The sequence below is a fragment of the Dendropsophus ebraccatus genome, chromosome 9 (genome assembly GCF_027789765.1).
Source record: "Dendropsophus ebraccatus isolate aDenEbr1 chromosome 9, aDenEbr1.pat, whole genome shotgun sequence".
NCBI lineage: Eukaryota > Metazoa > Chordata > Amphibia > Anura > Hylidae > Dendropsophus > Dendropsophus ebraccatus.
This window is the reverse complement of record NC_091462.1, coordinates 104,808,209-104,828,524: the sequence shown is the minus strand read 5'-3', so window position 1 is coordinate 104,828,524 and position 20,316 is coordinate 104,808,209. Positions and strand designations below refer to the sequence as shown.

At 43.3% G+C, this 20,316-nt stretch overlaps 1 protein-coding gene across 6 annotated transcripts in view; it reads right to left on the bottom strand.

Moving 5' to 3' along the window:
- Positions 1–17,305, bottom strand: part of EPN2 (epsin 2) — a 48,952-nt gene extending 31,647 nt beyond the window's left edge. For 2 of the 6 annotated variants that reach the window (XM_069984186.1, XM_069984191.1), the window contains exon 1: positions 5,228–5,438. The gene's annotated coding sequence lies outside the window, so the exon portion shown is untranslated. Of the gene's footprint in view, positions 1–1,775; positions 1,886–4,729; positions 4,750–5,227; positions 5,439–8,161; positions 8,209–17,234 lie in introns of those variants that run through there. The other 4 variants (XM_069984187.1, XM_069984188.1, XM_069984189.1 and 1 more) reach the window with 4 other exon arrangements.
- Between the last annotated feature and the right edge of the window lie 3,011 nt (positions 17,306–20,316).

Here is a 20,316-nt window from a genome sequence, read left to right as displayed (position 1 = left end):
TATAACTACTATAATACTGCTCCTATATACAAGAATATAACTACTATAATACTGCTCCTATATACAGGAATATAACTACTATAATACTCTCCCTATATACAAGAATATAACTACTATAACTACTGCTCCTATATACAAGAATATAACTACTATAATACTGCTTTTATATACAAGAATATAACTACTATAATACTGCTCCTATATACAAGAATATAACTACTATAATACTGCTCCTATATACAAGAATATAACTACTATAAGGCTGGGTTCACACTACGTATATTTGAGGCTGTATTTTTGAGGCTGTATAGCAACCAAAACAAGAAGTGGATTGAAAACACAGAAAGGATCTGTTCACATAATGTTGTAATTGAGTGGATGGCCGCCATTTAATGACAAATATTTGCTGTTATTTTAAAACAACGGCTGTTATATTGAAATAATGGCAGTTATTTACTGTTATATGACGGCCATCCACTCAATTTCAACATTGTGTGAACAGATCCTTTCTGTGTTTTCAATCCACTCCTGGTTTTGGTTGCTATGAGGACCTGACATGAGGACCAAATACAGCCTCAAATATACATAGTGTGAACCCAGCCTAATACTGCCCCTATATACAAGAATATAAATACTATAACTACTGCTCCTATATACAAGAATATAACTACTATAATACTGCCTCCTATGTACGAGAATATGGCTACTATATTGTATTCAGCTGATTCACACCATACATACGTCATATAATGCACAGTATACGTAAATCACAATCACAACCAACCCACATCCCTATGTTATTACGGTTGTTCATTTTTCCAGCGTTATTAAAGAGGAACTTACAGTAATTGCAATAAACCACACAGCTCCCCCATGACTATACTGTGGTCAGAAGCCGAGTGGAATACGGGCAGTACGATAAAATAAAGGAAATGTTACTTCTCCCTGACCTTCCATTGTGGTGCACAACCTCTTAATAGTTGCAGGTAGTGCTGGTTGAGTTATTCTTTGCAGCTTGGACAGGTGTAAGACAATCTGGGGGGCAATGTTTCACAATGCAATGTGAATTATTATTATACTCACAAACACCCAAAGGGCCACATGGAACCAGTGCTGATCTTGCTTACTGTCACTGAATGGAATCGCATTATAAAGTTTTCATTATACTTAGATTAAACTAGGAAATCCCTTTAATCCCAGTTAACATCTATTGCTAGCACCTTGGCCTAGGCCTTGTCCCGTTATTTTATGGGCCCAGTGTGGCGATCAGTACAGTGTCTTTATAAGGACATTTTCTCTCAGTTCTGCTTCCTGTAGGAGAACAAGGCAAGTCATAGCAGGTTCCTGAGGCTCGCTTGTCAGCAGAGCACCACACACTTTCTTGGGCCGTGTCCAAACACATGGAATTTATTCTGACGTAGTGATAAAGTCTAAGGAGACTGGCAGCAAAGTCAGGATGTCACAGATTTAATAGAAGCAGGAGAGGACAGCACATACACTCTATAGTGCCCAGAGGCATCCAAACTACTGCCTGCTAAAACCTAAAGGGGTAAACTGCATTCTGAGGTGACGAAGAGGGCCGCTGAACATACTGTATATTGGTCCAGAGCAGCATTCCCAATCTGACAATTCTCAGAGCTGAAATCCTCTAAAATCTGCATTATAGGAGCTTTGAACAAAAATATAACTACTATAATACTGCTTCTATGTACAAGAATATAACTACTATAATACTGCCCCAAACAGCACAAGTCTGGATAAGGTATTGCGCTCACCATTGCTGCTGCAGATAGAATGGGGCAAACAGGAGGGATAAAAGCACATGCACTCAGGTGTCTCCTGCTAATTGCAGTCATGTGGGTCTTCCAGGAGGAGTGCAAAAACACTGAGAAAAGAGAGAAACAAAATACGGTTCAGGGAAGAAAAAGAGTGCTGCACCTCACACCTATGGCTGATACTAGTACCTCTCGGCTGCATAAAAAACATAAAAATTTTGTGTATGAACTAATCAAGCCACACTGCCACATGTACCGCGTGCAGGTATCTGATACACATGGCTCCCTACACTAAGTCCACACTGTGCCAGTCAGTCAATTCTGATGTTTTTTATGCAGCTGAGAGGCACTAGTGTCAGTGTTAGGTGTAAGGTGCAGCGCTCTTTTTCTGCCCTGAACCATAACTACTATAATAGTGCTCCCTATATACAAGAATATAACTACTATAATACTGCTCCTATACACAAGAATATAACTACTATAATACTGCTCCTATATACAAGAATATAACTACTTTAACACTGCCCCTATTTACAAGAAATAACTACTATAATACTGCCTCTATATACAAGAATATAACTACTATAATACTGCTCCTATATACGGAAATATAAATACTATAACACTGCTCCTATATACAAGAATATAACTCCTATAATACTGCCCCTATATATAAGAATATAACTACTATAATACTGCCCCTATATATAAGAATATAACTACTATAATACTGCTGCTATATACAGGAATATAACTAATATAATACTGCTCCTATATACAAGAATATAACTACTATAACACTGCCCCCTATTTGCCAGTAAAGCATCAGGTGACTATTAGTCTAGACAACAATGTGTTGTAGACAGGTAAACCTTGTACATTCAAACGCTTATTATTATTATTCCCAGTTTGCAGTCTAAGACAAATATTTAGCATGTGATTGTGGAGAGGTTTGGCGGTGTTTTTCTTACTACATGTCAGGACGGTGAATCTCTCTTTAAAACAATGAAGCGTTTGGAGCACAAATAGCTAAACCTGCTTAGGTGACCTATGGCTGTATATACCAGGCTCCGCTCTGTATACCTTCACTGGCCAGACTGTGCAATGTTTTTCCACATTTTTTCATTAATGAACATGATGAGTATATCTGCCCGGTGCCATGATTACTTTCCGTGACGTCTGATGTTGCTGAGCAACCCAACATCACCGCCTCTTTACACCAGGGCCCGAGGTATATCCGCTCCCAGAAGTTTAGAACTAAACTTCACAAGTAGAAGAGCAGAAAGAAGGATCCTAATACACAACATTGGTTCAGGATCAGTAATGTAATGTATGTACACAGTGACCCCACCAGCAGAATAGCGAGTGCAGCTCTGGGGTATAATACAGGATGTAACTCAGGATCAGTACAGGATAAGTAATATAATGTATGTACACAGTGACCCCACCAGCATAATAGTGAGTGTAGCTCTGGAGTATAATACAGTATGTAACTCAGGATCAGTAATGTATGTACACAGTGACACAACCAGCAGAATAGTGAGTGCAGCTCTGGAGTATAATACAGGATAAGTAATGTAATGTATGAACACAGTGACCCCACCAGCAGAATAGTGAGTGCAGCTCTGAAGTATAATACCAGATGTAACTCAGGATCAGTACAGGATATGTAATGTATGTACAAAGTGACTCAGCTTTTGTTCATTAAGTGTAAAGCACCCTAAGGCTTTGTTCCATCAGTCTTTCGGTCAGTTATTTCAACCATAGCCGTAACATTCTTCATATACAGACAAATTCAGGGGCCTGGAAAAGCTGAGTGACGACCCTTACAGAGACTTTATTGGTGTCTGAGTTTTCCCATCTTTCTTCACAAGCCCAGACCGCAGATGAGAAGACTTAATATGACAATAAGGAATATCAGGCTCCTGAGAACAATCCTCCAGGGCGTACGTCTCCTTGGTGCTTTACTGACACAAGCTGAGAAAGGTAAACAGCGTATCTCAGCTGCTGTATATATATACATATATATATATATACATCCAGAAGTGACGTCTCACGCTTCTCTCTATGGACACTAATTGTCTTACAAGACTTGTCCCACAGATCCAGTATATAAAGATATCACTGCTCACTGGAACTATATGACACGATATATACATTTATATATACATCCATAGGGATGACACTATTAGGCTCCACTTTTAGCGTAAAAGGCAATGTATTCCTATAAGGAGGGGGAGAACTGTTCACAGCAATGGCAAGAATTCAGACCCCTGTCACACTTTCCCCCATAGGGACACATTGATGATCTGCAGGTCACCAAGCCTTCCCTTCCAACATGGGCGTCCAGTCTCCATGAAGTTTGTATGTTCTCTTATGTTTGATAAATTTCCCCGATCCCCTATCCTCCACAATCCTTCTATCCGCCCCAATGTTTACAGCCCACACGTGTGCGTTGCAAATCATAATGCGGAGTGAAGCAACGTTACGGCACACAAATAACAACGGATTCCTCCTTTACACGGACGTCATGGCTTCTAGGCTAAAGGATTAAGTGCTGAGGAGTTTACACGTAAAGCGAGACACAGCAAACAACACCCCCACCAACAACTACAAAAATACAAAAATATAACAGCTGGTTTTTCCACATTTTACACGTTTACAACCGGTCAGGGATAAAGCGATCAATACAGAATACTTAGTAGATCCGTCCAGCGCGCCAATGGTTAAGAAGTCCCAAATTGTGAAAAGAAGTGCAAGCCTCTGCTAACAATCCACTGACTACAATGCATCTGATAGCAGGGGATAAGTGCTGCCACAACCTAAACTTCCTGCACACAACCTCCCCCCACCCGCAGGCACCGAGACCCTCCAGGGAACAAAAGGTTACAGAGCAAGATGGATCCTGCAATCTCATCCCCAATACTGACTAGAGTTTACCTTATGGTACCCACCATATAGATAGCATTAGCTGCCACTGGGGGTGGGCACTGGTGCCATGCTCTGGGCATAGGGTGGGGTAAGTTCCATGGAATAATATAGAAGTTGCAGAGGTAGCACTGCATCCAGCACAAATAGTTCACTGTGCCAGGAGGTATTTTAGGGAGGGAAGGATATTTTAACAAGCCTGAGCTACATGCCAACATAGTCTGCCCACTGGAATTCTTGAGCTGGAAGGGCATGGTGCAGGGAGGCCTTGTGTGCAAGTTCATAGAGGAAATAAAGAGATACAATGTATCAATATGTATAATAAACAAGGATGGAGGAGGAGGGGGGCATCCCCACACCCTAAAAAAGAGGCCTCTTCCTCCAGACATCTCATGCAACAGGCCCCTGGGCATCTGCAGGGTGGCAGAGTGGGTAAGGGCCCCCCTCCCCACATATCCTCATGTGCCTGTAAACACCCCCCAAACCCACACACCCTAAAAAAGGAAAAAGCCACCCACACTCACCCCACTGGACTCCTCTCCTTCCTGCAGGGGTCTTCTCTGTGCCAAGCTAAGGGTCTCCTGTGAGTGTGTGCAGAGGGGGCAGGGAGGGTGCTCCTCTCCCCCCACCCCTCCCAGCTCAGGGTGAGACCTCAGAGGGCCACTGGTTAGAAGGGATCGGGTGTCTATCGAGCCCCAGACGGGCGGCAGGGAGATGTGAGGCAGCCAGGGAAGGATGAGGGGAGGAGAGAAGGGAGGAGGAGGGAGAGAGAAACAAGAGCCTGCAAGGAAGGGAGGGGGAGAGAGCAGGGAGGAGGAAGGGGAGAGCCAGGGCTGGGGGTCCTGAGTCCTTACACCCCCTGGGGTGCCAGCCACAATGTATCAGCTCACAGGGCTACACTGGACAGGAACTGTTACATTGTATAGAGAATGCACTGTGGTGTTACAGGAGAGGATTATAGGGGGGGGGGGGGGGGGCACTCTGTATGTTATGTAAATACAGGGAGGCAGTGGGGGGCAGCTGTTGTGGAACTATAAGTCTCAGCACTGCCAGGGTTAAAGTTGCCCATCTACATAGAGAACTGACAATTGTTGCATGTGTATGTGTATATTATTGTAATGATGGGAACCCTCACATTGAATTATTCTGTAGTGCACTAGTCTCTAAACTGTAGGACTACAACCCCCAGCAACTTTATGTAGTACATCATAGAGACCACCACTATATGGGCACAGTGTCAGACATGCTGAGAGTTGTAGTTTTGCAGTAGTTGGAGAGCAACAGATTGGAGGGAACTATTATATAGTGCTTTATGGGAAAGAGTTAACCCTGTTAAATGGCACAATAGAGACTAGTACTATAGTGTATTATATCCAGGCTGTCAGGGCATGCTGGGAGTTGTAGTTTTTCAACAGCTGGAGAGCCACAGGTTGGAGAACACTGATGCAGTGCATTATGGTCGGGTCATCAGGACATGCTGGGAGTTGTAGTTTTGCATCAGCTGGAGGGCCACAGAATGTAGGACACTACTCTATTACATTATGGCAGGCTGTCAGCATGCTGGGAGTTGTAGTTTTGCATTAGCTGGAGGGCCACAGAATGTAGAACACTACTCTATTACATTATGGGCAGGCTGTCAGCTTGCTGGGACTTGTAGTTTTGCAATAGCACAGATTGGGGACAACTGCAATGTATTATGAGGAAGTGTTAGTCCTGCTGAATGATGACCACTACTGTAGTGTATCAGGCTGATAGGTCATGCTGGGAGTTGTAGTTTTACAACAGTTGGAAATCCACAGGTTGGAAACCACTGCTGTATTGCATATTATGGTCAGGTTGTCAGGGCCTGCTGGGAGTTGTAGTTTTACAACAGCTGGAGAGCCGCAGGTTGGAAACCACAGCTGTAGTGCGAATTATGGTCAGGTTGCCAGGGCCTGCTGGGAGTTGTAGTTTTACAACAGCTGGAGAGCCGCAGGTTGGAAACCACAGCTGTAGTGCGAATTATGGTCAGGTTACCAGGGCCTGCTGGGAGTTGTAGTTTTACAACAGCTGGAGAGCCGCAGGTTGGAAACCACAGCTGTAGTGCATATTATGGTCAGGTTGTCAGGGCCTGCTGGAAGTTGTAGTTTTACAACAGCTGAAGAGCCGCATGTTGGAAACCACTGCTGTAGTGGCTCATGGAACCTCCCCACTAGAATTAAATGTCCCTTTAAATTGAGAGGAGCTGCCGTGCGTGCTTGTGCTCTGGCAGGCCGGCCCGCTGCATTAATCCCCATCTGCTATCCCATCGCTCACCAAGGTTACTCTGCCTTATCCAAACACATTTTATAGGCCAATACCTTTGCCTGATGTGATTATTATTTCAGTGACAAATACAATAAAACCAGGCCGTGACCCCGCATCACCCTGATAATGGCCGCCTACACTTATGCCATTTTCCCTGAGGTTTTGCTCCTGCTTTATTTTACTTAAAGGGGAAATTAAGAATTCACATTAGATAGCCGGGAAGTGCTCCGCTATTACAGCTTTTTTTGCAGAAATTTTCAGAAAATCAATTATGATGTGTGAAATACCCTCGCACTGTGTGAACAAGGCTGGAAGAGGTTTTACAACAATGAGAACATTTATATCATCAATGTCTAAAGTGGGTCATATAAAGGAATCAGGGAGATCAACCAAAACACAGCGGAGACACCATCACATGTTTTTCAACGTCAGTGAACCTAGGAACATTGCCCCCATTGTGGGTCATACACATGTAATAGCTGTCAGCCAGATGCTCGTTCAGCCTCACTCTCCCAACAACCTGCAATTTCATGCACGCTCAGTTTGCTTGAGCGTGCATGTGTTCTCGATAGGGAAAGCCACAGTCGGATAATTGTGATGGTGGCTTATCTCCCCGAAAACAAAAGGATTGTGATGTTGAAATCCAACACATCAGATCCTTGTCCTGGGGTGTGAACACTTCCTAGGAGCATAGTTGTAGGGGTTGAGAAGGTCAACGGCACCAGTATTATAAGCAGCACATGGATAGGAGGGGCCCTTTTATAGATTTGGCAGTGGGGCCCAGGGATACAAGCTTTAAAGTGACTGTACCACCAGGCCCAGGCTGAAGCACTGGAGGTGGGCCGACCCACCCCCAGTGGGAGGAAACCCTAGCCCCTCCATGATAAGGTTCCATTGATTCTAATGGAGTCACGTCATGGAGGGGCTGGGGTTTCTTCCCACTGGGGGTGGGTCGGCCCGTCTCCAGTGCTTCAGCCTGGGCCTGGTGGTACAGTCACTTTAACTCTGGCATCCACTATGGTAGGGGATGGGTTTGCAAAACTACAATGCCCATCATGCAAAGGCTGTCCAGGCATAATGGGAATTGTAGTTTTGCAACAGCTGGAAGGTCGGTGGTTCCCTTCTCTGCCCTATAGCAACACCCAGTCCATCTTTAGGCCTTATAAACTAACCTGTTGCCCCTAGCAAGCAATCAGGGATCAGCTTTTATTTCCTACACCACTCTGGACAGATGTAAGATGGATTCTGATTGGTTGCCATGGGCAACAAGGCCTCCTGCTGTGAGGCAGATGAGGCCTACTATGCCAGGGCCAGCAATAGTTCCTCAACCTGCACATGTAAATGATGTTAATGCTTTATACTACCCAGATATAAGTCACTAAGGGCCCTATTCCGTTCAAATCTAAACGATAATCGTTAGTTTGAATAGCAGTTAACGATTAACGACCGAACGAGAAATCGTTGATCGTTTAAAAAGACGTGGACCTTTTTTTATCGTTGCTCGTTCGCAAATCGTTCGCATTGAATAAGATGTCGTTCTGTTGTTCACAGTAGAGACGAACGCAATAGCGACGATAAGACGACCGCAAGAACGATCATAAGTAACGATTATCTTTCCATGTAAATGGGTGAACGATTTCAGGTCTTTCGCAATAGCGGTTGTTTGGATCGTTTATCGTTAACGATTATGCGAACAATAATCGTCCCTTGGAATAGGGCCCTGAGTCGTCCTTGTATTTGTTTCACGAAATGCTGGGTAGCAGACAATATGCTGCCTTTCACCCGCTTTTTCTAAGGTTCTCCAAGGCATACCTAAATATGTACCAGTATAACTGTATGGGATCACTGCATGACTAGGCATATATGTCATTCAGGGGTCTGGGAAAGCTGGGTGACAACCCTTCTGCAAGGTATAATGGCTGTCTGAAAAAGACATACAAAAAAGCTTAAAGAAAAATTATTGCAACTAGTTCACAGCAGCTCGGTCCTATTCTAATGAATAGAAAGCTGCAGTACCAAGCATGGCCACAAAACATGTATGGCGCTTTTCCTGGGTAAACAATGAGGGCGAAAAGGCATTTAGCTGCCTTCTCAGTCAAGACAGGAGCCAGTTAGGATACAATGGCTAGACATCTATATAACATTAGGTTTTCTCACTCTTCTCTAGTTACATACAAAGCTGCCTTCAAAATTTTGCTGCTTAAGCTCCACCCCTTGCCAGACATGTGACCTAACAGTCAAAATTTTAATTTGTAACTGTCACAGTACATTGCTCTCTGATGTCAGCAATCTAGCTGAGCTCAGCTTTGGGCGCAAATGGACAAGAAACCAACACATAACTCAAAATTGCGACAAGACGAGTAAAGAAAAGTAGTCACAAAGTCACTGCACATTTTACGCAGACTCTAACTGTGAGACATTGTACATTTTCTTTCCGAGGTAGACTATCCCTTTAATTCTCCTCACCTTTCTTCTTCATTTGTTGACAGCAGACAGACAAATAACAATCAATTGACTCACCGGAACATAACAAGGGTATAATCCAAGCGATAATGCCAAGTCTGATTATCTGGGGGGGGAGGGGGGTGGTCTCTCGGGGGACCCCCAAACCATCATTAGCCTGTTTTTATTTCCTCACAGCCCAGACAATTGAGAATGGCAGTGAATAGATGTCGCCAGCAGTTTGAACTAATGGAAATATAATAAAATCAGACAGCGGAGGATGGAGGGAGCTGGAGCTGCCGCATTGACCTCCCGGTTACTGTGCACAGTGTGAGCGCTGCAGAATCTGATAAAAGGGTTGTGGTTATAAAGTGATCTGCTTAGAGGGGCACTCAGGGGCCGGAGGATTCATCACACAGCTGTGCCCCTGCAGGATCCCATGGCAGACAGGATGCAGGGCTAGCAGCAGGGTTATGTATATATTTAAGTGTTGCTTTACATAAATTTGTTGTTGAATAGTGTTAAGGGACAATAAAACTCAAGACATATTCCTTTCCTTGTGGTCCCCATACCCACTCCTCACTACATGCGGCCCAATCTAAATATCTTCCTTGGCTGCTCATTACAGACATGATATTATTTTTGCACTGTGCAGATGTATTATTGTGTACCAGTACTATGGCGCTACTATTTCAGCACTGTATGGCACTATTAGGTGGGCAATATCTAGTTATTTAGGAGTGCATTATTTAGGCATAGTACTACTAGTCACATATTGTGGAGGTAAAGTTGGCTATAAGACAAATTAGGCTATAGACCAGGGATGGGGAATCTTTGGCCCTAGAGCTGTTGCAAAACTACAAATCCCATCATGCCTGGCCAGCCGAAGCTTTAGCTTTGGCTGTCCAGGCATGATGGGAATTGTAGTTTTGCAACAGCTGGAGGGCCGAAGGTTCCCCATCCATGCTATAGACTATAGAGCAGGGATGGGGAACCTTCGGCCCACCAGTTGTTGCAAAACTACAATTGCCATTAAGCCCAGACAGCTGAAGCTTTAGCTTCGGCTGTCAGGGCATGATGGGAATTGTAGTTTTGCAACAGCTGGAGGGCCGAAGGTTCCCCACCCCTGCTATAGAGGGTTCGGAGGGGTGCATAAGTTCTCCCGCTCATCTCTCCAGTACTATAATTAAAGCATTATAGCTGGGGCCCTGTCACAGATCTTTGCATTGAGGCCGAGCTGCTTCAGAATATACCACTGATCGGACATGTTGGATTTCAAATCCCTCATCTTTTTGTTCCTGGGAAGAGGTGTCTGGCAGCGGCTTTATCCCCCTCTTCCCATTCAGAGCGCATGTACACTGGATTATGTATCAGAAGAGTTTAAGCACCAGGGCAGCCTTATACCCTTCATTCCCCTCCTTTATACCCACTCATGTTTTGCCTCTAGACTTGATCTGGCCTTGTGTTCCAGTCTGCAATATACACATGTTGAGACCCCAAGGTCTGTGGCTATGAAATATACATGCAAGAAATACATATACATGTAAACTGGCATCCTATTTTATGGGGAAACTACATAAATGGAGGTAAGTGCACCCAGTGGGTCTTTAGATACCAGGATAGGGCCATGTCTATGTAACCAGTAGAATTAAATAATACATCCTTTAAAGGGGTATTCCAGCAAAAGAAAATTTCTTTCAAATCAACTGGTGTCAGAAAGTTTTATAGATTTCTAATTTACTGTCCATAGCAGGAAAGGTTTTATATACGGATTTGCTACTGCTCTGGACAGTTCCTGACATGGACAGAGGTGGCAGCAGAGAGCACTGTGTCAGACTGGAAAGAATACACCTGTAGGACATACAGCAGCTGATAAGTACTGGAAACTGGAGATTTTTTTTAATACAACCAGTTGATTTGAAAGAAAACAACTGTCGCTGGAGTACCCCTTTAAGCCCTTAGACACGCACACATGTTTTTGCTAAACAGAAGTCATCCAATAGGGGGGCAGGGGTGGAAAAGGAAAGCCCAGCTCAGCTGCATGTTCCTATCTGCAGTATCAGTGCTATAACCACAGTGACACTGACATATCATTTACATTTCGCTCCCATGCCATTCGATTAACACATGCCAGCTCTCCTTTTAGGGCCCGCCTGTGTTTAGAGAGCAGCTTCTTGTTCCTCTTTCCACACTATAGGATTTATTTTACCGTAATCCTCGGTGAGAGGAAAACCAGGCCTGGCCGTGTAACCGAGCAGGGCTATAATGTATACAACAGTGTCCAGTGGTCCCTATAATGGCTATAGGGGTCCAGCAATATATATGTATTATCATAGAAAATGTTAGGACTGGCCAGGACCACCTATGACCCCTGCCTTACTGCTAATGCATGGGTGCGGAGGTGTAACTGGGTCATGTATTGGCTCCTGCTCCCCGCCCAGCAGCAGGAGGTTAGACACGGCCAGTATACGCTGTATACATATAGTAGATGAGGAGGCTGTGTCTGGGTGATAATCCTAATCTACTCGTCCCACCATTCATCTCTATCCTCCATAGATAAAGCCTGCAGTAAAGTCATCACATCCCTTTAATCTTGACAGGCCTGCCACCACATCCATTGTACTGTATATCTGCGCACAGTCAGCTCCTTATTCCACCGACGTATAGATTAAAGTCATGTAATACAATCAGATGGAAATAATGGAGATTGATCGACCTGAAGAAAGGCACCGAGATTACTCCTGTTTCTGGGAGCCTGTTCACACACCACTGATTTTCCCAATCAACAGGGAGGTCAAAATCAGCAACATACCCTACATCTGGATAATTTCAATGGGATCTAATGTATATGGGGGCACCCCGACTCTCTGCCAAAATCAGGATCAGATATGTCAGCTCCGATGTCCAGGTATGCGGCGGTATCACTTGTGTCACCGCCATGTTTGTGGTGTTACTGGTTAGTAAGAAGTTAAAGGGGTTGTTCACCCCTAATTTTTTCTTTCAAATCAACCGGTGTCAGAGATTTGTAATCTACTTAAAATTTAAAAATCTTGTCTTTCAGTACTTATCAGCTGTTGTATGTCCTGCAGGATGTGGTGTATTCTTTCCAGTCTGGAGAGGAGAGGTTTTCTATGGGGATTTGCTGCTGCTCCGGACAGTTCCTAAAATGGACAGAGGTGGCAACAGAGAGCACTGTGTCAGACTGGAAAGAATACACCACTTCCTGTAGGACTTACAGCAGCTGATAAGTATTGGAAGACTGGAGATTTTTTTTTTTTAAATAGAAGTAAATTACAAATCTCTGGCACTTTCTGACACCAGTTGATTGAAAAGAAAATATTTTTGGATGAACTACCCTTTTAATGCATCAAGCCACCCCAGAGTACTGGACGAGGGTCCCATGTCTGGGAATGCAGTCTATAAGCGGGTGGGCATTCATGGCCAATGTAGGAATTTTCCATCCAGGCGGCGTAGCATTCATGTGTCTGATATGTGTGCCACCCACCTGGGTCTTTTCCTCCTTCTCTTGTATTTAATGAATTGTGCATTTACAGATCTGCCCTTGGCTTCTGACAGATTAACCAGATGCCCAATTAGCCTGTGGCGTAACCAGGAATGGTGGGCAGTCCTGGCAGCGTTCCCGGTCTCTTGTCCACTGCCTGCTTATCTATAGAGATTCTGTGCAGGAAAATGGAAGGCTGAAGCCCGCCGATGCCTCAGGAAGACCTATTATTTCCCTCTTCCTTCCTGACGCCCTCTTCCAAAAAACCTGGCCCCGAATGAGTCACCCCCCATCTGTGCTGGCAAGGCGTGAAGCCTTTTTCTACAGCTCGCCCCATATGGAAACCTCCATGAATGAGCGGTGAAAGCCCACAATAATCTCTGTGTAGTGCAGCGTCCGTCCGCTTTCACATGATGTCACCTGCGTCTACCGCTATGATGACACCTCAATGCTCTCCTATTGGCCTCAATAGGACTTATAGTTACAGAAGTACCACTGCCTATTGATGATAATCCCATTTTATAAAAAAGATCAAGTGGTGACATCATGATATGTGACAGTATCAGTATAGTGGCACATGCGACATCATCAGCGTGGTGACATCACGATATGTGACAGTATCAGTATAGTAGCACCTGTGACATCATCAGCGTGGTGACATCACGATATGTAAGGGTATCAGTATAGTGAAACCAGTGACATCACAATATGTGACAGTATCAGTACTGGCACCTGTGACATCATCAGTATGGTGACATCACAATATATAACAGTATAAGTATAGTGGAATCTATGACGTCATCAGTGTAATGACATCACGATATGGGATAGTATCAGTATATCGGAATCTGTGACATCATCAGTGTGGTGACATCATTTTCTGTGACAGTACCAGTATAGTGACACCAAATGTGACATCATCAGCGTGGTGACATCACAATATGTGACAGCAGCAGTATGGTGGAATCTGTGACATCATCAGTGTGGTGACATCACGATATGAGACAGTATCGATATAGTGGCACCTGTGACATCATCACTGTGGTGACATCATTACATGTGACATTACCAGTAAAGAGATACGTAATGTGATGTGAGTGCGGTGACATTATTTATGTGACAGTATCAGTGTAGTGACACCTAATGTGACATCATCAGTGTGGTGCAGTTACATCATAAGGGCTGTGACATCACTTCAGGGCTTGTTCTTAAAGGGAATATATGGCAGCTTAATAAAGAACATGTAATATGAGGACAATCCATACATACATATATACACAGTGGTGCCTTGGATTACGAGCATAATTCGTTACGGGACCGCGGTTGTAAACCAAATCCACTCTTAAGCCAAAGCAAATTTTCCCATAAGAAATCATAGAAATGCAGATAATTGGTTCCACACCCCAGAAAATAATAGCAGAAACAGCAGAATATGTGATGGAATAAGCAGGACAGATGTGGGCACATACATGCAGCTCTCTGTCCAGGGAGAGAGGGGTTACAGCTATGAAGAGATTACCCCCACAGTCCTGTCCCCTGATGTGAGCCCCAGCCTGAAATTGATCTGCTATGATTTGGAAGATGAGGGAGACTTCCATGGTTAAAATACAGTGCTGTAGACCCCGCTATAAAGACCATGTCCCTCCCCCACTCCCCCTCCCACCCAGTACAGGGAGCTCTTACACCAAAGCAATGCTCTTAAACCAAGTCACAATTTTGAAAAACTTACTCTTAAACCAAGGTTCCACTGTATATACAAGTTTACCAGCAGTCGGTGAGGACTGACCCCAGCAGAATAGCATGGGTAAGCAGTAAAATAGCAGTATATAGTTCTATGGCGGTAAATACTATTTATGTGGCGGTGGGAGAATCTGTGTGCAGGTGCTTTCAGGATACAGGTCTCCCTAATAGAATAATATTAGTGCCATCGTCTGATTGGCTGCACCAGGCTTTGTAGCTATATAAAGTGCACATGCCTAACACACAAGTATGTAGGTGGTGTCTATGATAATAGCAGCACGGCCGCAGACATCCAGACTATGTACTGCACTGGATAGCATCTGTGTATAACCATTCTCAAGATCTCTGCTTGCTGGAAACCCATTCTGATCACTAGACAGGATCCTGACATCATCTGTCTATTAATAATGACATGAAATGGGACATCATCAGTGTTGTGACATCATTTTATGTAAAGTGACATTATCTCTGTAATGATACTGCTTAATATGAGATCATCAGTTCCATGATATTACTTAAAGGGGTACTCTACTCAAACATAACTTTTGATATGTTGCTGCCCATGATGAGACTAACAATTCCTTTCATACTTGTTATTATCTATTCAGTCTCCTTCCCCCAGCTCTGAGCTGCTGCTTTCTGCTGAAAACACAAAAATCTATGTGTGAGCCTTTCTCTCTGTCTCCCCCTCCTCCCCCCTCCCTTCTGAGACAGATGATGCTAGCAAGTGGCTTTATTTGCAACATCGTAGATTCCTTGTAATGCTGGGAGGCTTAATCTGAGGTCAAGTTGCTGATTAACTTGATGTGATTATCCCTCTAAGCATTACAAAGAAGCTACAAAGTTGCAGATACAGCCTGCCAGGGACTTGTTTACCTCAGCTCACACACAGATTTTTGACTAAATGATTAAATGATAACAAGTATGGAAGGAATTGTTAGTCTCACCATGGGCAGCAACATATCAAAAGTTATGTTTGAGTGGAATACCCCTTTAATACAACATAAAAATTTAGTGACATTACCTAATCATTAGTGCAGTGGTATCACACATACTGCTGGACACACATACTGCTTAATGTGACATCATCACTGTGGTAACTTTAATTTAGGTGACAGCATCAGTAATGTGGCATCATCAGTGCAGTGACATTGCTTAATATGATGTCATCAGTGTATCCACAGTGCAGTGACATCACTTTAGGTGACAGCATCAGTATAGTGACACCTAATGTGACATTATGTGTGATAAGTAATATTGGTTCAAAAGGGAATATTTTAAATGAAAAACACAAGAACAAGAGGACACAGTGAGAGGTTAGTTGGGGGAAAGATCAGAAGCAAAGTGAGAAAATATTATTTTACTGAAAGAGTAGTAGATACTTGGAACAAACTTCCAGCAGATGTGGTTGGTAAATCTACAATAACAGAATGTAAACCTGCCTGGTATATACATATATCTATCTGAAGAGAATAAGAAGGGAAATACTAAACGGGCGGACTAGATAGAGCAGGGGGCTTTTTGTGCCGACAATCTTCTATGTTTCTATGTGTGCGGTATTACAGTTCCATTAACTTCAATGGAAATGAGCTGTAAAACCCCACACCCAAACTGAGGACTGTTTCTAGAAGAAGGCAGCCATGTTTTTCTAAGCCTATATATCTCCTTTAAACCAGTTGAGATTATGTATTCACACGTTCCGGGAAGTTGTCCGTGCTCACGGAAAATTTTACAGCCCGTTGCTTTTTATTGGGCTTTTCAGACACTCCGTGATTTCACAGATCCATGATCCATTATGTTAAAAATAGGACATGTAGCTACCGGACCACAATCCCGGATCGGGAAAATCACTGAACGTGTGAATGCAGCCTAAGGGCCCTATTCCACTGTACGATTATCGTTCGCATAATCGTTAACGATTAACGATCTCAAACGACGGCTATTGCGAAAGACCTGAAAACGTTCACTCATTTCCATGGAACGATAATCGTTACTTATGATCGTATTAGCGATTGTTTTTTCTTCGCTATTTCTTCGCTATTGCGTTCGTATCTACTGCGAACGACGTCTTATTTAATGCGAACGATTTGCGAACGTTTTGCGAACGAGCAACGATAAAAATAGGTCCAGGTCTTATAAAGCGATCAACGATTTCTCGTACGGTCGTTAATCGTTAACTGCATTTCAACCAAACGATTATCGTTTAGATTCAAACGATTTAACGATAATCTGAACGATAATCGTCCGGTGGAATAGGGCCCTAAGAGCTGAACTCCTTACTGGTGAGAGCTCTGATACACTGTAACAAATGTCAGCTGTGTCTGGATGGAGGATAAGATATTCAACCTTTGCAAAAACAAGACACGAATGTCCCAATTCACCGACAAAAAAGAGATAATAAAAATGGTGATAAGCGAAATGCAAAGTCTTAGAAAGTCGAAGAGCTTTTTAGTGATTGAGCCTTAAAACAATGATCCATAACAAGTTTTGGTTGTCCGCGATCAGAGACTGATGGCGGCGCCAGATTTGGTCTATGGCGCTAATACCAATAAAAGACTCACCGTCCTGGAGAGTAAAGAGCAGATGACATGTGAAGTGCTCGTCTATATTTAGCTTCAGCCACCTTGTATCCTCAGAGGTGACAGCTGCCTGCTACTTGTCAGGCCATGTTATGTGTCCCCCCCGCAGCCAGGGACGTGTGCGGGTCACCGCCGTCCTTCTCTGCCATCAGTCACCATAAAGCTGTGCATAAAAACCAGGCCGGCTATGAGGTCCCCTGTACTGCTGCAGCCAGGCATCTAGCTGAATAACAATCACTCACCATGTCAACCAAGAGCAACCACAGGAAGCAGTGTGGTGACATCTGTCAGCGGTCACAGGGCGCGCCTCCTCGCAGCCTACAATTTGTGTCTGCGCTCTCACACCACTTGTCACCGCATAGGAGCGCACCCTCGCCATCTGTGACCTATAAACATAAGCAAATCGAGTAGGAAAGTTTAAAGAGACTCTGTCAGTAGGTTACATTGTCCTATCTCAGGGTAGGAAAGCCTAGTGACAGAGAAGCTGAACAGAATGATGTATCACTTACATTGTTCTGTGCAGCTGATTCAGAGATCTCCTCCTGAATAACATGGACAATAAGTAGTCCTCTCTGTTATGTGCATGAGCTCAGTAGTCCTGGATATTCATGAGCAGCAGAAAACTCCACCCACCAGCTGCTGATTGGCAGTTATCTATCCATGCTGTATGTAGACAGTCACCTGTCAATCAGCAGCTGGAGGGCGGGGAGAGGGGTGTGGCAAGAATCCTATTCTCCTGCATATTAGGAGAACGGCTGAACAGAATGATGTAAGTAATACACCGATCTGTTCTGTATTTCTGTCACTAGTTTGTGGTGCCCTCATTTAAGACAGCATAAACCCAGTGACAGTGATTATGGATCTGTATTTCTGTGCAGAGTGAAGACCGTCACTGTCTGTATGCCAGTTGTCACTGTATTGCTGCCATTCTATTCACAAACCAAGAATCTCAGTGTTAACAGAGTTCTAGGGTTCATTGTCTGGCCATAACAAAACACAATATTAAAACCCTCAATAGTGATGACAATGGCTGCATTCTCTGATGAGGATGGAGAGATCTCTGATATTATAGGGGAATCATTAACCTGCTGAGGCAGATGTTGCTCCGATACTTTACAACTAGGATCATACTAGTTATGGCTGAAGCTGAAGCCTCTGTACATCAGTAACAAGTAAAACTTTCTTCCTTCCATGAATTCCAATTGTAGAAATTTTCTCAAACCTCTATTGAATCCCAGGAGATTTAAATGGCATCTCCAGTCACATCTGCTACTAACATCAGGGTGCAGTAATGTCATAGCCAAGATGTTTTACAGAGAATATAACAGAGAATGTACAAGGATATAACTACTTTAATACTGCCTCCTATATACAAGAATATAACTACTATAATACTGCCCCTATATACAGGAATATAACTACTATAATACTGCTCCTATATACAAGGATATAACTACTATAATACTGCTCCTATATACAAGGATATAACTACTGTAATACTGTTTCTATATACAGGAATATAACTACTATAATACTGCTCCTATATACAGGAATATAACTACTATAATACTGCCCCTATGTACAAGAATATAACTACTATAATACTGCTCCTATATACAAGAATATAACTACTATAATACTGCTCCTATATACAAGAATATAACTACTATAATACTGCTCCTATATACAATAATATTACTACTATAATACTGCTCCTATATACAAGAATATAACTGCTTTAATACTGCTCCTATATACAAGAATATAGCTACTATAATACTGCTCCTATATACAGGAATATAACTACTATAATACTGCTCCAATATACAGAAATATAACTACTATAATAATGCCCCTATATAAATGAATAGATCTACTGTAACACTCCTGGTACACAGTGTGGGTCCCATTGTTTTGCTATGATGAAACATTATGAGGTACTTAGTGACTATAAATGAGATGTTCGTTTGGCTCTGTACTAGTATCCTGTATATGCAGGTGCGTGTAAGTACATGAGGAGTACCAACCATCGCTTGCGGCTACAGAAGGAGGGTGGGGGGGGGGGGGGGGGGAGAGGTTACTTTGCATAATCCAGAAGTAAAGAGGTCATTGTTGGAACATTGAGAAATGTAAGAGGTCACGTTAAAAGATCAACCAAGGGGTGAAAGAGCTCATGATGGAAGATTAGGAGGTGGAAAAATCATGTTCAAAGAACAAGATGTGGAATAAGTCACGTGAGAAGGTCGAGAGGTTGAAGAGATCATAATGGAAGATAGAGAGTAGAAGTGGTCATGTCAGAAGATCAACAGGTAGAAGAGGTCATGGAAGGTAAGGAAGTGAAGGAGGTAATGGTGAAAATCAAGAGGCAGAAGAGGTCATGTTGGGCGGTAAGGAAGTAAAGGAGATAATGGTGGAAGATCAAGAGCTGAAAGACAGTTATGTTGGAAGATTAAGTGGTGAAAGAGGTCAATTTAGAAGATAGAGATGTAGGAGAGTTCATGCTAGCAAATCAGAAGGTGGAAGAGGTCATGTTGAAAGACTTTAAGGTGGAGGAAGTAATGGTGGGAGATCAAGAGCTGGAGAAGGTCATGTTAGAAGATCAAAAGGTGAAGAGTTGATGGTGGAAGACCATTAGGAAGAAGAGGTGATGTTAGAGAAAGTGTGTCTGTGGTCAGTCTAGATGTTGTATCTGTGGTCTGTCTATACGGTTGTTTTAGAACGTGTAGGTAAAATGAGGACCTTAGGAGCCCCTAGAGGTGGGAGATATTAGAAGGTCCTGATGGGACCGGGCCATGTTCATGTTCCAAGGCGTCATCTTTAAGACATTATAGGTTTGTTTAGCGTAATGGGCTTCAATGAAAGGGTCTTTATAGACTAGGCTACACACGCTGGAGGCTGTACAGGTAGGACTGGTGATGACCTCCACTAAGCACAGCTGTTCTCGTATGACGGTGTGTAGACGGTGCTTATCCCGTTCTTTACGTTTCACCTCTGTGCCCGCAGCTAGTTCCTGTAATCGTGTCCTGACAATGACTGCGTTCAGATGACTGCACTTGGTGAATTA